The sequence below is a fragment of the Amblyraja radiata genome, chromosome 12 (assembly GCF_010909765.2).
Source record: "Amblyraja radiata isolate CabotCenter1 chromosome 12, sAmbRad1.1.pri, whole genome shotgun sequence".
In the NCBI taxonomy this organism is placed as follows: domain Eukaryota; kingdom Metazoa; phylum Chordata; class Chondrichthyes; order Rajiformes; family Rajidae; genus Amblyraja; species Amblyraja radiata.
In genome coordinates this window covers 21,059,329-21,076,195 of record NC_045967.1, presented here as the reverse complement: position 1 = coordinate 21,076,195, position 16,867 = coordinate 21,059,329, and positions in this window count along the sequence as shown.

Sequence of the window (16,867 nt, the reverse complement as noted above, 5' to 3'; positions counted from 1 at the left end):
AATCCCAAAACTTGCTACCGAAAGGTGTGAGAGCACCTTCAGGTGTAAACTGCAGTGGTTCAAGATAGTAACTCGCCATCATGTTATCATGAGCAAACATGGGCTCTGCAACACTGCAGATGGAGCTGCTGTCATACAGCTCCACCTACCTGGATTCAATTATAGCTCAGTTGCTGTTCAGTTGAAGTTTTGCCAAGCCGACTGAGCGTGGGTGTTGCCAAGCCAGGCTGAGCTCAGTCCACCTTGGCAACACTTATGCTCAGTCATTTAGGACGGCAGGGGAACGATTTAATAGGAACCAGAAAGGAACTATTTCTCCTGACCTCAGTCTGCCTTGGCCTACGAGACTCCCGGCTGCCAAACATTTTAATTCCCTTTCCCATTCCCATAGTGAACTTTCTGTCCTGGGCCTCCTCCACTGTCAGAGTGACGCCAATGCAAACTGGAGGACAGCACCTCATATTTCGCTTGGGCAGCTTACAACCCAGTTTATTTATTTAGCGAATGCAAAGTCCTTTAGCCAAGCAGTTGCCTCTTGATCTGCTGTATGAAGGGTGACAAGTCCTCCTTTGAGTCTTTGTTGAGGGCATGCTTCAATGATGTGTTGCATTGTTTGCTGCTCTCCACAAGCACACCGTGGGGTTGGGCTGCTGCCCCATTTGTGAAGGCTGGCCAAGCAGGTACCATGTCCAGTCCTGAATAGCAAAGAAGATCAAAGCCATTGATGGTGTAATGGCCCGCTTCCTCTGTGCCCAACGTGAGTCTCTTGGAGACAGATGACGTCAATGGAGTGTTGGTGGGCGAGGACTTCGATGAGGCGTCGCTTGGCTGCAGAGAGGCCTTCAACATTCAGTTGTAGTATTCGGAGAGCAGGTCCAACTGCTAGGTGCTCTTGAGGCTGGTCGTTGTTGCTGCTTTCGGCTTTGGGATAATGACTAGGATTCTTTGACTTGGCTCTCAGGCGTCATCTTGTAGAATTTAGTCTGCTGGGAGGATCATTGGCTTCCCCAGGCGAGCCTGGGCACTGACGGGGAGCGCGATGAGAACGCTGATCCATTGCCCCCCAGTGGTATGTCAAGAATCAAGAGTCAAGAGCGTTTTATTGTCATATGTCCCAGATTGGACAATGAAATTCTTACTGAAAGGGCTTTCTCACGGTGCGACCTGACGCAAGACTTAACAAGAGTTTAACATCGTGGGAACCTCCTGCGATAACAGTACGGCATTCGTGGACCACCGAGGACCTCCGTGGCGCTAACGGCAGGTAGTCGTGTAACTTTGTAAGGTCGGGAGAAAATTCAAACACTTTTGAATTTCTCCAAGAGTGACTTGAGCACTTTTTGGTGAGCGTTGCAACATTGTATGAACGCAGATGCCAGTGCGATATCCGTGCGATATCCGTAATGACTCTTGCGGGTACCGTGGGAACTCCTGCGAACGGTAAACCCGGAAGCTTGACAGAGGGGACATAAGATGAGTAAAAAAGGTGGTCTCAATATCGCCAATGGACCATGTGTCCATCGAGGACGTCCCACCTAATTGTCATTGTTTGAGAATCTTTTTCACAGTAAGACTTGCAGAGATGCCTCTCAGAAAAGCGCAAAGAAAGGGGTCAAAGAAAGTCAGAAAGTTTTTAGCCATGCAGGTAAATGAGGAGGAGACTCAGCAAGAGAGACAGGTGGAGAGGCAAGAGGAGACGCCAGAGATACCACTGCCTGTGGGCTCCTTGGAGCAGGGAGAGGGTGATCAAGGTGGATTTGAGATTGCCTCCCCAGTAGCTGTTGCCTCCCCAATAGCCTCAGCAGACGATAACATAAAGGGAAGATGGCAGAAGGTAAGGCCATATAACTTCAACAGGGAACAAGAGGGGGAACTGGTGGAGTGGTACCAATGCAATGAGATTCTCTATGACAAATCCAGAGAGGATTATAGAAATAGGGAGAGAAAGCGCAACCTGCTGGAGACGAAGGCTGCGGAGTATCCCGGGTGCTCATGTGAGTATCTATAACAATATATTAGTTTATGTACAGGAGAACAATTTAATGTTATCCATGATTTAAAAACATACAATGCTACAGATGTAAAAGTGCTGTTTTTGCAGTTACCTTTAATTTATCTTATAAGTCTGTCTGTTCCCTGCAGCTGCAATGTAAAAGTAGTGGCAGACAGCTTTTACACCCTCTTTGTTTGAAATAGGAATCATGTCTCTAAGAGCCATAAAATAAATTATGCATGAGGGCAGGCAATTTTCACTTGTAATGCTTGTCTTCAAAAAGGCCATCTGTATTGACCAACTTGTGCTCTGTTATCCAAGAAGAACAAGAAATAGCACATTAAATGCGGAGGGCATGCTCTTAAACAGGCCTCTCTTTACTGACCAAAACTTTAATTTAACGGAATAGATCCAATGCTTGAAGTTCTATTTAATTCCAGCACTCTACTTTAATGCAGATGACCAACTTTTGCAATGATTCGCTAACCAGAGGACCATTTACGGAAAAATCACCGCACTTGGGACCAGATCAGCTGGAAACAGACAGACAGAGAGGAATAGGTGGATAGAGGAGAGGTGGCGTTTCCTATCAGGGCATATTGTGCGTTCAGTGACCAGGACAAGCGCACCCAAGGTACTTTTATTACAACAAATATTTGAGGTCTTGGGCTCTGGACACCATGTGTAAATGACTTCATGTAATTCCTACAGGAAAAAGACATAATTGAACAGGCGTTGGATGATCCTCTGGAAGGGACTTCCACACCGATCCCATCCACCAGCCAACAGCACCGCAGTAGGCACAGTGCAAGCATCGACCTCACCATACCCAGAGGTGCTGAAGAAGGGACAGATGTAGACAGCATTAGTAGTGTGAGTATATAAACTTGATGCTTATTGGACAATGCACCCACCCAGCATTTTGCTGATTTTTATATTTGCGCTCTGAATTTTCAGCTCCATAAAACTATTCGAGACTGCGAAAGATTGTTGCAGGAAGGACGCGTGACACCAATGGGCTTCACGCACAGGACATTCGACTTCTGTCACTCAATGATGGAAGATGAAATAAGTGATGGTGAATGGGATTTTTCATGGCATATGATAAATGGGGCGATCACTTATAGAAATAACAAGGTATAGATCTATTCTTAAAATTCTTCCCTTCATTCAGCGTCTCTGTTAAAACTTTTTATTTCTCACATCATAAAGCAACATAGTTTTAATGTGTGGTGTTGTCTGTGCAGTTAATGGAAGCACGTGCACCTTAGGCGCAGCATCCACTGGTTCCTCAGCCTCGCCCGCCTCACTTCTATGACCAGGTATTAACAAATATATGTGCGCTTCCCTAACTTGATTCATAATCTGTGGGTTTTTTTTACATTGACTAATACATAACTCTGTGATTCTAAAGTACACAGACAGGCCCTATGGATTGCCCCGTGCAATGGGGGGACATCCACCATTCCGTGCTGAACAGGTAAACTATTGTGTTTAGTGCGATATAAATTAAAAGATAAACATTAGCATCCGCATATGGACAACAACTTATTCATGAGTTGTGTTAATGAGATTCAAGAGAAGAACTCTGATCTTCAAAGGGAACTTTAATGAAAGGTCCCGCAATTGTAAGGTCCGTGAGAAATTTTTCACATGTACTTCTTAATTTCCTTCTAGAGACACTCACCATCACCTCTGATGTTTGCAGAGCTGCAGCCTGCTCGAAATCCACCTTTGCCTGTTGTTTACGGAGAGGTCCGTGCACAAAATCCTTTTCAAGAAAGGGCAGAAGGTTGCGCTGACGTCAACTATCCCAGTTAACCCTCGGAAGCTGAGAATATTTTTTGTGGTGTTTCAAATAACAGTTTGAGTTTTAGTTTATTTTATTTCTTGGCCACTCACCATTTGGTGACATCTATAGTCCTTTGTAAATGTCTGTATGTTAATTTATGTGTCCTTTGTGCATTTTGTTTTCTGTTGGTGGCTCCACATTTTATTATATCCTGAAGTGTGATAAAGCTTTTACCTCAGCATTTTGATTGTCATTGCTTGTTTACCTCACTGCTAAATAAATTTACTTTTTACTATCAGCTTGATGTCTGCAAATCGTCATTAATACATCACTACAAGATGAATGTCTCTAATGTTATAATCCCTCTCATGCTGAAACACAAAATACCTTAATGGAGGTGATATAATCACATTTTCACTCATTTACATTTTTGAGTGTGCAGGACCCTGAAATGTTCAGCTATTTAAACGTGTTCTTCACCTCTTGGTAGAAAATGAAATAAGACAATCAGCACGGTAAATGTGATACAAAGTCTTTATTCCTATTTGACAATATAAGAAGACGAATTCTGTCACATATTGAGAGGAGATGCATCACACAAAACATTTGTCTGTAAAAGGGCCTCGCAAACACGAAATACAACAAATGAGGCACGCGAGATTATTTAAAACACATTATATCCATCAACCTCCGCTACAAGCGTGAACTCAGGCATTTAAAGGGACAATGCAATGTTCTAAACGGCAGGTTTTGCTGACGAACATCTTATAGGAAGCACTTTTCAGAGGACAACACTAGGAAGTCAGCTTATAACATGCAGTAGTGTTCCTGTGGTCGGCTACCCATCAATATAGCTGTCCTGCCACGGCACACTCCCCAATTGTGAATTGTAGTAAGCGCAAAGATGGTCTCTTTGCTCTTTCACACTGGATGTGCCCGAGTTACCTTTCAAACGCTGCAGTGAGACCATTTTCAACTTGTTCGCACCACTTCTCCAAGCACCTAGTGTTACTTCCCCTGTGTCACTGTCCACTATGTCACCGTCCTGGATGGATGTTGCTGATCCAGCAGCTGCACCTCTCAATCGGATCAGGTTGTGCAGAACACATGCTGCATATACTATACTCTCCACATTCTTGGGCCTCTGCTCCATTGTCTTGAGCAAACATCTAAATCTGTTTGCCAAGATGCCAAAATAATTTTCTACTACCCTCCTGGCCCTTGACAGCCTGTAATTGAAGATCCTCTGTTCCCTAGTTAGATTCCTCTGTGGATATGGCTTCATAATCCAGGGCCGTAGTGCAAAGGCTTCATCAGCAACCATCGCATATGGGATGTCCGGGCTGTCTTCTCCTGACAGAGGTTCTGGATCAGGCATGCCTGCTGTTCCACCTTCCATTTTCTTTCCAAGCCAGGTTTCTTTCCAAATCCGGCCATCACCAACACTTCCAGGTGTGCCCACATCCACATACAGGAAGTCGTAGTTATAATCAACCACCGCCATGAGTACAATTGAGTGGAATTTCTTGTAATTGAAATAATTTGAGCCACGGTGGTTTACATAGAAACATAGAAACATAGAAATTAGGTGCAGGAGTAGGCCATTCGGCCCTTTGAGCCTGCACCGCCATTCAATATGATCATGGCTGATCATCCAACTCAGTATCCCGTACCTGCCTTCTCTCCATACCCTCTGATCCCCTTAGCCACAAGGGCCACATCTAACACCCTCTTAAATATAGCCAATGAACTGGCCTCGACTACCCTCTGTGGCAGAGTTCCAGAGATTCACCACTCTCTGTGTGAAAAAAGTTCTTCTCATCTCGGTTTTAAAGGATTTCCCCCTTATCCTTAAGCTGTGACCCCTTGTCCTGGACTCCCCCAACATCGGGAGCAATCTTCCTGCATCTAGCCTGTCCAACCCCTTAAGAATTTTATAAGTTTCTATAAGATCCCCTCTCAATCTCCTAAATTCTAGAGAGTATAAACCAAGTCTATCCAGTCTTTCTTCATAAGACAGTCCTGACATCCCAGGAATCAGTCTGGTGAACCTTCTCTGCACTCCCTCTATGGCAATAATGTCCTTCCTCAGATTTGGAGGCCAAAACTGTACGCAATACTCCAGGTGTGGTCTCACCAAGACCCTGTACAACTGCAGTAGAACCTCCCTGCTCCTATACTCAAACCCTTTTGCTATGAAAGCTAACATACCATTCGCTTTCTTCACTGCCTGCTGCACCTGCTTGCCTACTTTCAATGACTGGTGTACCATGACACCCAGGTCTCGCTGCATCTCCCCTTTTCCTAGTCGGCCACCATTTAGATAATAGTCTGCTTTCCTGTTTTTGCCACCAAAATGGATAACCTCACATTTATCCACATTATACTGCATCTGCCAAACATTTGCCCACTCACCCAGCCTATCCAAGTCACCTTGCAGTCTCCTAGCATCCTCCTCACAGCTAACACTGCCCCCCAGCTTAGTGTCATCCGCAAACTTGGAGATATTGCCTTCAATTCCCTCATCCAGATCATTAATATATATTGTAAATAGCTGGGGTCCCTGCACTGAGCCTTGCGGTACCCCACTAGTCACTGCCTGCCATTGTGAAAAGGACCCGTTTACTCCTACTCTTTGCTTCCTGTTTGCCAGCCAGTTCTCTATCCACATCAATACTGAACCCCCAATGCCGTGTGCTTTAAGTTTGTATACTAATCTCTTATGTGGGACCTTGTCGAAAGCGTTCTGGAAGTCCAGATACACCACATCCACTGGTTCTCCCCTATCCACGCTACTAGTTACATCCTCGAAAAATTCTATAAGATTCGTCAGACATGATTTACCTTTTGTAAATCCATGCTGACTTTGTCCCATGATTTCACCACTTTCCAAATGTGCTGCTATCCCATCTTTAATAACTGACTTTACGAATTGCCACATGCTTGCCATCCAAAGCCCCACATGTGTGAGCAAAGTTCCACCTGTTTTCAAACCCCAGTGCAACTCTCTTCCACGCATCTGGTGTACTGGGGCATTCCATCACTTCAGCTGAATAAAATTGGATGATCGCCTCACAGGTTTCTCGGACAATACCACAGATGCTGTTGGTGGCGACAAGAAAGTTGTAAGATAGACTTTTATAAGAATCGCCTGAGGCCAAGTAGCGGAGGGTGATTGCTATGCGCAACCCTGGTTCCAGTGCCTTTCTCATTACAGTGTCAGTCTTCTTCAGCAGAGGTCACAAATTATTCTTTAACTCATTAAAGAGCTCGGGTGAAATTCTGACAACGTTTTTGAATGCACTTTTATCCTCTTCGCACAGCACATTAAGCAGTTGCTCATATTGTCCAAATTGAGGTCTCCGTTGAAACATGGGCTTAACCCAGTGAGACTTCCTCTTAATTCTCTTTTTAATTAATCTCACCCTTCTGCCTTCACGCAAGCGTTTTCGATGCACATGTTGCGCTAATGCATACAGCGCGTCAATGAAAATAACAACCAGCCTGTACTCGAACCAACTTTGTATAGGCATGTCTGCAAATGAGCCAATTCTACAAACGGAGGATATTTATATAGTGTGTGAAAAAAAGTGACATCATTTGTGCCACGTGATTAACTACACTACAGTCCACGATGTTCATTCACGATTAACGGGAAAGATCGGGAGACGGACAAGTCACTCGCACAAATGACAGAATTGCCGAGTACCGTGGGAACTCTTTATCTACCCCCCGTTATAGCATGCGGAACTCGTGCTGGACCACGACCACTTCACTCTGGTGACATTTTGCGTCAGGTCGCACCGTGAGAACCGGCCATTACTGCAGCACAACAGGATGTTTAAATTAATACATGACGGGGGGAAAAAAGAAAAAAATTCAGTGTATATATATACACTTGCACACATACTCAATAAATAAACAAATATAGTGCAATAATAGTAATAGTCTGTTGCAGTTCAGAGCTTATTAGTTGTCATGTTTAATAGCCTGATGGTTGTAGGGAAGAAGCTGTTCCTGACCGTAGACATTACAGTTTACAGGCTCCTGTACCTTCTCCCTGGTGGTAGTGGTGAAATGAGTGTGTGGCCAGGATGGTGTGGGTCTCTGATGATGTTGGCTGCCTTTTTGAGGCAACGATTTCCATAGATCCCTTCGATGGTTGGGAGGTCAGAGCCAGTGATGGACTGGGCAGTGGTCACAACTTTTTGCAGTCTTTTCTGTTCCTGGATGTTCAAGTTGCCGAACTAGGCCATGATGCAACCAGTCAGTATGTTCTCTACTGTGCACTGTAGAATTTCAAGAGAATCCTCGTTGACATCCCAAATCTCCAAAGTCTTCTCAGGAAGTAGAGACGTTGATGTGCCTTCTTCATAATTGCATCAGTGTGTTGAAACCAGGAAAAACCTTCAGAAATATGCACGCCCAGGAATTTTAGGTTTTTGACCCTCTCCACCATCTTCCAAATGATGTCAACAGGATTGTGGGTCCTCATCCTTCCTCTACCAAAGTCTACAATGAGTTTCTTGGTCTTACTGATGTTGAGAGCCAGGTTGTTGTGCTGGCACCATTTGGTCAATCGGTCAATCTCACTTTTATACTCTGACTTGTCACCATCTGTAATTCGTCGAACACAGCGGTGTCGTCGGTGAACTTGATGATGGAGTTTGTACTATGTCCGGCTACACAGTCATGTGTATAGTGTGAGTAAAGCAGGGGGCTGAGCACACAGCCTTGAGGTGCTCCCATTCTGATTGTTACTGTGGATGAGGTGTTTCTGCCAATTCGAACAGACTGTGTTCTGTGGATGAGGAAGTGGAGGATCCAATTGCAGATTGATGCGCAGAGACCTAGCTCCCTGAGCTTGGTAACCAGCTGGGAGGGGATGATGGTAGTCAATAAACAGCAGCCTGATGTAAGTGTTTTTAATGTCCAAGTGGTCTAATGCGGAGTGGAGAGCCAGTGTGCTCGCATCCTCTGTTGACCTGTTGTGGCGTTAGGCAAACGGTAGTGGGTCGAGGTTCTTGTTGAGGTAGGAATTGATATGCACCATAACCAGCCTCTGAAAGCACTTCATCACCACAGATGTTAGTGCCACTGGTCGATAGTTGTTGAGGCACGTCACCTTAAGGTCATGACTCGCTGTCTATAGTGGCCTTGCACCCAGCTTGAAATGGTATGAAACTGCACTTGAATTTGGTGGCCTTGCACCCTGCCTGAAGTGGCATGAAACTGCACTTGAATTTGGTGGCCTTGCACCCAGCTTCAAATGGAATTTCAAGGAACAGCCGTGAGACAACTGCCAGCCCACCAGCCATGAGTGAGTGAGCTGCCAGCACAACAGGCTTGAGTGACTGAGCCGCCAGCCCAAGAATCCATTCGGCCCACAATGTCCATACTAGCGCTCCAGAAAGCCCCCCCCCCCCCCCCCCCCCCCCCTCCTTCCCCCACTGGCCACCAATATTGGAATTGGTGGAGAGTTGGAATATTGCATTGGTGGACCAGCCCTCCCGTGTGATGCTGGGACCCAACGGGTCCCACTTAGTCTAGTGATTATATATAAATGACTGAGACTTAAATGCAGATTGGTCTGTTAATAAGTTTGCAAGCAACACCAACGTTGCTGGAGTTACACACACTGTTCTCGGCTGTCAAAGTATACAGCAGATGTAAACCAGCTGCAGAAAATGGTGGATAAATGACAGATCGAGTTTATTCTGAACAAGTGTGAGGTGTTTGATTTTGGGAAGTCAAATGAAAGGGGAAAGTATACAGTTAATACAGGACCCTTAGCAGCATTGTTATACAGAGTAATCTTGAAGTCCAAATCCATAGCTCTGCAAGTAGATCGAGTGGTAAAGAAACTGTGTTGTATGCTTGCCTTCATCTGTTGGGACATAAGAGTCAGGAGGTTACATTGGAGTTTTACTAAGCTTTTCGGCCACATTTCGAGGATCGTGTACAGTTCTGGTCACCACATTCCAGGAAGGATATGGATGTTTTGGAGAGAGTGTAACAGAGACGTCTACCAGAATGCTGCTTAGATTAGGACGCACTCTCGACATTCTCAACGCTTTTGACTTTCTTATCTCTCTGGGAAAAATATTCTAACTGTTATCACCATATTTAGGAATCTATGACTTTGCATCCCATGATCTCTCTTTACATCAATGCACCTAATATCCGGACCATTTACATCTAGTTTATCGCCTCAAGGCTGTTGCCTCACCAACTACCATTGGTTAAAGACACCGTGTTGGAGTAACTCAACGGGTCAGGCAGCATCTCTGGAGAACATGGATTGGTGACGTTTCGGGCCAGAACCCTTCTTCAAAGTCTGAAGAAGGGACCAGACCCAAAACGTCAATAATCCATTTTTTCCAGAGATGCTGCCTGATTCACTGAGAACTTTGTCGGGTTTTTTTTGTTAATTCCATGTAAGTGAGGAGCTGAACTTCTTCAACTGGGTATTGGAGGGAATTTTCAGTTGCGCCTGTACTCTGGCCTAAATTTATTTAGCTAGGTAATACTAATCAAGCCGGGAGGTACAGTGTTGGGCGAAACAGTGGAGCAGCGGTAGAGCTGTTGCATCATGGAGTCAGAGGCCCAGGTTCTATCATGACCATGGGTGCTGTCTGTGTGGTGTTTACATGTTCTCCATGAGGCCACGTGGGTTTGCTCCCTGTGCTCTAGTTTCCTCACACTCCAAAGGTGTGCAGGTTTGTAGATACAATTAGCTTCTGTAGTGTATAGGATGCATAGGTGGGATAACATGGAATTAGTGTACGGGTGATCAATGGGACAGCGTGGACTCGATGAGCTGAAGGGCTTCTTTCCATGCTGTAGCTGTAAAAACTAAAAAAAAATATGCCTCACAAAACACTGCCACAAACCCTTTTATATGTTTATTGAGTGGTTAAATGCTAAAACTGAAATAATATAAACACAAAGTCTATAAATAATGTAACATGATATTTTACCAGAAACTATTGAACATTAAATAATGCAACATATTACAAAATACAAAGATGATCTCTGTACAGTACTCTAACCATTGTTCAAAGATTAACTCAATGATAATTGTAAAAAAAACTCTCATTGGCAATTAAAAACATTACATTCCCAATTGTGATTCACTTAGTCCTGTTGCCCATCCTACTCCGTGCCTCTCCCCACATTTCAATTATCTTAATCTTGTCCTTTTGTTGTAAATCTGTCAAATTATTATTTTTCGCACCTTTTCCAGTATCTATTATCCTTTCAAGCAAAGGTTATTTCATTTGATATTTTACCATTAACATAACAAAAAGTGTTTTGACAAAAAGTTCTGGGTTAATTGGCATTTTGAAATTGGCGCTGATTAAATGACTTGAGCAATGACATATTCAGAACCTTTGCACATAAATCCAGCCTTCGTTGTAATTTTTCTGTATATGTTAAAATTTTCTTGACAGTTTGACCATAGGGGGTTTAAAAGAGGTAGCAGTCCATTTCCTTCAGCTGTTAAATTCATTTCAATGCCTGTAACAATTCACCATTTGAAAGGGTGATAAAAGCAGAAACATTCATCACATTTAAACAGTACTTTAGTACATACGTGAAGAGTCGCGACCCAGGTAGCTATAGGCCTAATGTTGAAAAGTGAGAGTGGACCAGGCAGCTCTTTATCAACCAGCATGGGCACAATGATTTCATCCTATGCCATGGATTTCTTACGCTTCAGTGATTCATTGCAAGAGGCAAATCCTGAGAATTGGACTGCCACAGGAAGTTCAAAGAGCTCAGGTTGTCTCTTCAAAATTAGACACCTCTTCAAGTGTCTTACTCATCAACTCCGCCTCTAAATTTAGTGTCCCGATCACTACAGCCAGTCACTCAGTTGCCAACAATCTCTTGCAGGTCTCACGACTGATATTCAGATGTCTTGCTACATGCTTCACCACTAAGCACTGCTGCAGCCTTAAGCCCCTGTCCCACTTACGTGTCCTTGGCATGCTAATTACGCGACCTCGTCATCGCGTTGAGGCGAGGCGGTCCCGCGATACTTTATGCGTCCGCACAGCCGTCTGGAGAGCGTGACGTCATTTGAAGATAGACACAAAATGCAGGAGTAACTCAGCGGGACCGGCAGCATCTCTGGAGAGAAGCAATGGGTGATGTTTTGGGTCGAGATCCTTCTTCAGTCTGAAAGAAGGGTCTTGACCCGAAACGTCACCCATTGCTTCTCTCCAGAGATGCTGCCGGTCCCGCTGAGTTACTCCTGCATTTTGTGTCCATCTTCAATTTTCTCGGCCCCGCCCTAGGAGTAGAAGTGGGGGCGGATCCGGACACAACGGCCGTGAGCCCCAGGCTGAGTTCGGCGATCGTTTGCCTGCTTCTGCTACTGTTGGAGGTGAGACGTTGCGTCGCGCCAGGGTCTTGAGCCTGTCCCACTTTGGCCGTCAGTTACGCGACAGGCCGGTGGCGCGCGAAGATTTCGTTCGGTATAAAATCCCGGAGCGCCGTGCGATACCGCGTACAACTCTATACCACTCCGCGCTTCTCAGTGGGACCGGCTCCGTGCGGCCACATGATGCCCGTGTTCCTTAACGCGACCACGAGGTCGTGTAATTTGCGTGCCAAGGACACGTAAGTGGGACAGGGCCTTTAGGTCTATGATGCGCAGCTTGCTCAGAATGGCTGATATTCAACCATGACAGGTGCTCCACAAAACACTATGTTCACAGGAGATAGACACAAAAAGCTGGAGTAACTCAGCGGGACAGGCAGCATCTCTGGAGAGAAGGAATTGGTGACGTTTCAGGTCCTCAGACTGAAGAAGGGTCTCGACCCGAAATGTCACACATCCCTTCTCTCCGGAGATGCTGCCTGACCCGCTGAGTTACTCCAGCTTTTTTGTGCCTATCTTCAGTTTAAAACATCATCTGCAGTTACTTCTTACATCCTATGTTCACAGGACAAGGTGACAGATTTCAGCCCTTCATTATCCCATATTTATGAATTTCTCCCTCCTGTCCTTCCTTTGAAATGTACTTGTCATAACCTCCACTTTCTCATCCCCCATTGAGTTTGCTGACCTGGTGCTCGGTTTCCCACCACTCTGACATTCTAGTTTAAAACCTGTAGGAAGGAACTGCAGATGCTTGTTTAAACCAAAGATAGAAGCAAAAAGCTGGAGTAACTCAGCCAGTCAGACAGCATCTCTGTAAAAAAGGAATAGGTGATGTTGAGTCTGAAGAAGGCTCTTGATCCGAAACGTCACCTATTCCTTTTCTCCAGAGATGCTGTCTCACCCACTGTGTTTCTCCAGCTTTTTGTTTCCATCTAGTTTAAAACCTCCAGGACAATGAAATTCTTGCTTTGCTTCAGCACACAGAACATAGTAGGCATTTACTACAAAACAGATCAGTGTGTCCATATACCATTGTATAAATATATACACACATGAATAAATTGACTGATGAAGTGCAAATAACAGATAATGGGTTATTAATGATCAGAGTTTTGTCCGAGCCAGGTTTAATAGCCTGATGGCTGTGGGGAAGTAGCTATTCCTGAACCTGGTTGTTTCAGTCTTCAGGCTCCTGTACCTTCTACCTGAAGGTAGCAGGGAGATGAGTGTGTGGCCAGGATGGTGTGGGTCCTTGATGATACTGCCAACCTTTTTAAGGCAGCGACTGTGATAAATCCCCTCGATGGAAGGAAGGTCAGAGCCGATGATGGACTGGGCAGTGTTTACTACTTTTTGTAGTCTTTCCCTCCCCAGGGCACTCAAGTTGCTGAACCAAGCCACGATGCAACCAGTCAGCATGCTCTCGACTGTGCACCTGTAGAAGTTAGAGAGAGTCTTCCTTGACAAACCGACTCTCCGTAGTCTTCTCAGAAAGTAGAGACGCTGATGTGCTTTCTTGATAATTGCATTAGTGTTCTCGGACCAGGAAAGACCTTCAGAGATGTGCATGTTTCGATGATCTTTGTTTTTTGATCGTGTATAGGGGCAATTAAAGCAATAAAAGTTGAATTTTGGCAGTAAACTTTACACCCTACGAAAGCATATATAAAAAATTAGGACCAAGGATGTGTTGAACTGTCAGCAGTTAGGATTTTTTTCTGTTTTTAAACCAAGAGTAAGGAAAAAGAGATGTTGGAGGATGATTGGCATGGAAGGATACTGTTATTACTGTTGATAGTGTTGATACAATTATATTACTTTGCCTCAGTGCCTCAGCGAAATATGAGGTGCTGTTCCTCCAATTTGCGCTGGGCTTCACTCTGACAATAGAGGAGGCCCAGGACAGAAAGGTCAGATTGGGAATGGGAGCGGGGAGTTGAAGTGCTGAGCAACCGGGAGATCAGGTAGGTTAAGGCGGACTGAGAGGAGGTGTTCGATCGCCGAGCCTGCACTTGGTCCCGCTGATGTACCGAACTTGACACCTGGAACAGCGGATACAATAGAAGAGGTTGGAGAAGGTGCAAATGAACTTCTGCCTCATCTGAAAAGCCTGTCGGGGTCCTTGGATGGAGTCGAGGGAGGAGGTAAAGGGACAGGTGTTGCATCTCCTACATTTGCAAGGGAAAGTACCTGGGGAGGGGGTGGTTTGAGCGGGAAGGATGAGTTGACCAGGGAGTTGCGGAGGGAACAGTCTCTGCGGAAAGCAGAAAGGGGTGGAGATGGGACGATGTGGCTAGTAGTGGGATCCTGTTAAAGGTGGCGAAAGTGTTGGAGGATTATATGTTTGATGCGACGGCTGATGGGGTTGAAGGTGAGGACAAGGGGGACTCTGTCCTTGTTGCGAATGGGGGAGGGGGAGCAAGAGCGGAGCTGAAGGGATAACGAGGAGACTCTAGTGAGAGCCTCACTCCATTATAGATGAAGCTCTCACTAGGGTCTCCTCGATATTCCTCAGCTCCGCTCTTGCTCCCCCTCCCCCCATTCGCAACAAGGACAGAGTCCCCCTTATCCTTGAGTTTTGTGAGGAGGTGACGAAAGAGATTGATGAAGGTGATGAAAATTGATTTAATTGTGACATCGTACTTGGAGGATCAGTAATCTGGGGGTGTGAATTGCATAGGCAGCTGATAGTCACAGGTAGCCAAGAAATGGATTGGGACCTCAGTAGTTCGGGGATTCGAAAGTTAGGGGTGGTATTCATGGTGGTAGTTGGAGTGAATCAGGGCGGAATCAGTGGTCTGGCATGTGAGGGGTTGGGAAGCAGGTCGGCAGTTGTGAAAATCGATTGATTGATACTTTATTATCACATGTGACATGTCACAGTGAAATTCTTTGTTTTGCATACCATACAAAAAGTATGCAAACGTGCTCAATGTATTCCCCAATGGTCCCTCATTGTTCTCCCAACACTGGGTCTCAGTGATGCGTCCTCTACCGACCTCCAGCACCCACCAGGGGTTACGTTGTACAGATACCTGTTTTCTCTTTAATCTCACAAAGCACGTTGAAGAGGGACAGCTTCATCCTGTGGCGGCTCAAAGCATGTTTCCACACCTGTGCTTCGTCCAGGCTCTGATCTGCAACGGTCATTTGCTGCATAATGTGGAAGGATCATTGGCATGGAGAGGGTGTGTGTCACAACAAGAAGGATTTGCTGCAGAGGCTCAAGTGGGAGCCCAGCAAATATATTACTGAAAGAGAAACTGCACTCAGAACAATGTGACCAATTGGAAGCAAAGATCATAGAGGATCTTTGATTGGAAGTGCTACAAAGACTAGTTTCTACATGAATGACTTGCACCACCTGCAGGCCAATAATACACCCACAATCCACACAATTTGAGTCCCGGTCTGTCGCATACCACAGCCTTCAACTGAGCTCCACGATGCCTTTTCACACTGAAAGACCAGAAATAAAATCACAACATTTGTAAATATCACAGTTTATCCACAATTTTCCTTTAGCTTTAATTTTTCATTGCAATTGATTCCTAACGAAGGGTGAAATGTGATGTTACATAATATGATTTCTAAGCAACTGTCTTAAAAAACCTAGATCAAGAAAGTAAGTGTGGGTATGGCTCAGTAAAAATGAAATGGAGAAAGATTTATAAAACTGTTCTATTCTTTCTCATGCACAGCATTTTTCAAAATCCCTTCATAATTTGTGAGCAGGCAGAATGATAAATCCTCTTATCTTTGGCGATTAATCATGAGGAAGTGATTTGAGTCAAATTTAATCCTTATTTAGAGATTAATTTGAGGATTTTTACCCTAATATTATCCAATATTGCCGTTTATTATTCAAAATAGACTTTGAGCAATATTGAAATTTTAAAATGAATCCGATTATAGATGTCCTATCTCCGCTGTCATTTCTAAAAGTTATGTTTCTTAGATTGCGGAGAATATGTTTTTATGTTTGTAGAAACAAGTACCGGTAACTCAAGATGCTTGTTTACACAAAAGGACACAAAGTGCTGGAGTAACTCAGCAGGTGATGTTACAGATTGCGACCCTTCTTAAGACTGATTGTGGGGGTGGGCTGAGCTTGAAGAAAGCTGGGAGAGAGGAAAGGCAGAACAAAGCGTGGCTGGTAATAGGTGGATACAGTCGGGGATTGGAGCAGACGACAGAGGTAGACAGATGGATGGAACTTGGAAATATCACAGTTTATCCACAATTTTCCTTTAGTTGTAATTTTTCATTGCAATTGATTCCTACGCAGGCACAAATGTGATACTACATAATCTGATTTCTAAGCAGCTAACAAAAAACTTGCCAAATAGTGAAAGGCATGGATAGAGTGAATGTAGAGAGGATGTTTCAGCTAGTACGAGAGTCTAGGACCAAAGGCTATCTCCGTAGAATAAAAGGATGTACCTTTTGAAAGGAGATGAGAAGGAATTTCTTTAGTCAGAGGGCAATGAATCTGTGGAGTTCATCGCCCCAGATGGCCACATCAATGGATATTTTTTAAGGCAGAGATTGACAGATTCTTGATTAGTACGGGTGTCAGGGCTTCTGGGGCGAAGGCAGGAGATTAGGGCTGGGAGGGAAAGATAGATCAGCCATGATTGAATGGTGGAGTAGACTTGATGGGCTGAATAGCCTAGTTCTGCTCCTATAA